Raw genomic sequence first — 3,442 nt, 5'->3', positions numbered from 1 at the left:
TATATACAGCACTGCTACATCTGCCTGCCCTGAACCCCTCTATATACAGCTCTGCTGTTATTGTGGAGTGGAAGTCAGATGTAGCAGAGCAGTATATAGAGGGGTTCAGGGAAGACAGATGTTGCAGAGCTGTATATAAGACTGTTCAGCATCAGTGCTGCTGGGAGATAGAAATAGACAGATGTAACAAAGCTGTATATGAAACGGTTCAGACACTATGCTAGTAGGGTAGTGGAAGACAGATGTAGGATATCGGTATATTAAGTGATTCAAACACAGTGCTGTTATTGTGGAGTGGAAGTCAGATGTAGCAGAGCAGTATATAAAGCAGTTCAGGGAAGAGAGATATAGCGGAGCTGTATATAGAGGGGTTCAGGGAAGACAGATGTAGCAGAGCTGTATATAAAGCTTTTCAGCCTCAGTGCTGGTGGGAGAGAGAAATAGACAGATGTAGCAGAGCTGTATATAAAACTGTTCTGCCTCAGTGCTGGTGGGAGAGACATAGACAGCCATGTAGCAGAGCTGGATATAAAGCTGTTCAGCTTCAGTGCTGGGGGGAGAGAGAAATAGAGAGCTGAAGCAGAGCTGTATATGAAGCTGTTCAAACACAGTGCTAGTCTATAGAGCAGTATATAGAGCAGTTCAAAGCACTGTGTTTGAATCACTTCATATACCGCTCTCCTACATCTGTCTTCCACTACCCCACTAGCACAATGTCTGAACCGTTTCATATACAGCTCTGCTACATCTGTCTATTTCTATCTCACACCAGCACTGAGGCTGAACTGCCGCATATACAGCTCTGCTACATCTGTCTATTTCTCTCTCCCAGCAGCACTGAGGCTGAACAGTTTTATATACAGCTCTGCTACATTTGTCTTCCACTCCCCCACTAGCACTGTGTTTGAACAGCTTCATATACAGCTCTGCTTCAGCTCTCTATTTCTCTCTCCCACCAGCACTGAAACTGAACAGCTTTATATACAGCTCTGCTACATGGCTGTCTATGTCTCTCTCCCACCAGCACTGAGGCAGAACAGTTTTATATACAGCTCTGCTACATCTGTCTATTTCTCTCTCCCACCAGCACTGAGGCTGAACAGCTTTATATACAGCTCTGCTACATCTGTCTTCCCTGAACCCCTCTATATACAGCTCCGCTATATCTCTCTTCTCTCTCTCTCTGAGGCTGAACAGCTTTACATTCCACAATGGCGTCCCCTGTGTCCCTTCACTTCTGAATGTCATCCCCTCTGTGTCCCTCCATTCAATAATGTCATCCCCTCTGCATCCCTCCATTCAATAATGTCATCCCCTCTGTGTCACTACATTTAGTAATGTCATCCCCTCTGTGTCCCTCCATTCAATAATGTCATCCCCTCTGTGTCCCTCCATTCAATAATATCAACCCCTCTGCATCCCTCCATTCAATAATGTCATCCCCTCTGTGTCCCTCCATTCAACAATGGCGTCCCCTGCGTCCCTCCATTCAATAATGTCGGTGGGGGGCGGAGCCAGCAAGCCATGGTGTAGGTCGACTTCACCAGAGCTCCGCACAGCTAGCCCAGCTTTTACAGATTTAAGCAGCGGACACGGACTTTAGAATGGGGAAAACTCTCAGAGACAAGGAGGGTGCCTCAGGGGCCACTCCGAAGACGAAAAAGACCCAAGGGGATCTGAACAAATTCCTCAACAGGCGATCCACATTGCACCCTGATGGAGGCAAGATGGCGCGGGAGGCGCGAAACTTCTCAGAACGGGAGGGAGCCGACTCGGAAGCCGACAGCTCTGACGCTGAAGTTTACAGCAGAGGTGAGCCGGACTCCCTGCCCTTAACTAGAAGCTTCCTCCAGCAATCGCTGACGCAGGCACTTAGCTCTGTTATGAAGGAGTTGTCCGACATTAAAGCCGAATTTCAGCAGCTCGGCCACAGGGTAGAAAGCCTGGAAGAAAGCCAGGACCTGTTAGTTCAGCGGGAAGCGGGAGTTCACAATCACCTGACAAATATGTCGAAAATGATTAATACAGCTTTCCTGAACCTGGAAGACCAGGAAAACAGAGGGCGGAGGAAAAATGTACGCCTGAGGGGCATACCTGAAGCGGTTCAAGCTGAAGATTTGGCCGGTGCGGTACGTTCCCTGTTTGCCTCCCTCGTGGGTGAAGAACAAGCTGCCACCATTGTCATAGAGAGGGCACATAGAGCTCTTAGGCCCAAGCCGGCGGCGGGTGAGCCACCCAGAGACGTTGTTTGTGCCCTAATGAACTTTCTAGATACTGCAGCTGTCCTGAGAGCGGCTCGGGAGAAAGGAGACCCCTCTTTGGATGGTCACAAAGTACAATTATTTCAAGACCTGGCGGCGAGCACTCTAGCCAAGCGCAGGAACTTGCGCCCTTTAACCGCGCTTCTGAGAGAGAGGAAACTACCGGTACGGTGGCTGTTCCCTTTTGGCCTCAGTACCACCATAGGAGGAAAGCAATACACAGTCAGACTCCCGGAGGACTTGCTGCCTGTTTGGGAGGCGTTGGGATCAGAAGCTCTGGACATTCAGTCATGGCTCCCTTGTAGCCCAACGTTAGACCTTCCGAACTTACCGCAGGCGGAGGAATGGCGCCTGGCGCAAAAGAAGAAATCTCCGAAGAAAAGGATCCCTTAGTCTGGTTCCATCCGACTTGAGATCCCTGAATTTGCCATGAAGGGAATCTCAGCGAACATTTTGTTCCAGCCCTATAGGATCCAGGTTCTATGTTGACCGTCTAAATGACCCTCCATAGCCCCTACTGTCTGCTTCTCCAATCCACTTCCTCTAATCTATGTCTGCTCCACTTTAATTTTTTCCCAATGTCTCCCTCATACCTTTACTCACCCCTTATATTGCCATCTCTTCTTGTCTCATTCTGTGCTCTATTAATAGGCCGTCGCAGATACTGCAATGTCTGCGGTGTGGTCGCTTATGGCTGATAGCCAGCAGGGCTCTTTTCCCCTGTCTCTGTTTGCTCCTATGGCACAGACACTGAGTGATATTCTAATGTGATTGATATATATACCGTGTCCCTATATTGTTGAATACATATACATGCCTACTAACTTTTTTCTTCCTTGGGCTTAGTGTGTGAGGCCTGGCTTAGGGTGTTTACACACTAATTCCCCCTAGTCGGGGTTTATAACCCCTCAGGCTGTTATTACATACTTAATAACTGCCTCCATTACATATGTTTTGTTTTTGTGAGTTTTGTTTTATTTGTTGCCCTGTGTCGCCCTCTTCTGGTCATTGGCAGCTACTGCTCAGGTTAACTTTTGTGTGTAATGACTGACCTAAAGATATTGTCTTTCAATGTAAATGGTATGAACACCCCACAGAAAAGGAGTCAGGTCTATCATTTGCTCAGGAAAGAAGGGGCAGACCTAGTCTTCCTGCAAGAGACCCATTTTAGGCACTTACAT

The sequence above is a fragment of the Bufo gargarizans genome, chromosome 6 (genome assembly GCF_014858855.1).
Source record: "Bufo gargarizans isolate SCDJY-AF-19 chromosome 6, ASM1485885v1, whole genome shotgun sequence".
Classification (NCBI taxonomy): domain Eukaryota; kingdom Metazoa; phylum Chordata; class Amphibia; order Anura; family Bufonidae; genus Bufo; species Bufo gargarizans.
This window is presented reverse-complemented; position numbering follows the sequence as displayed.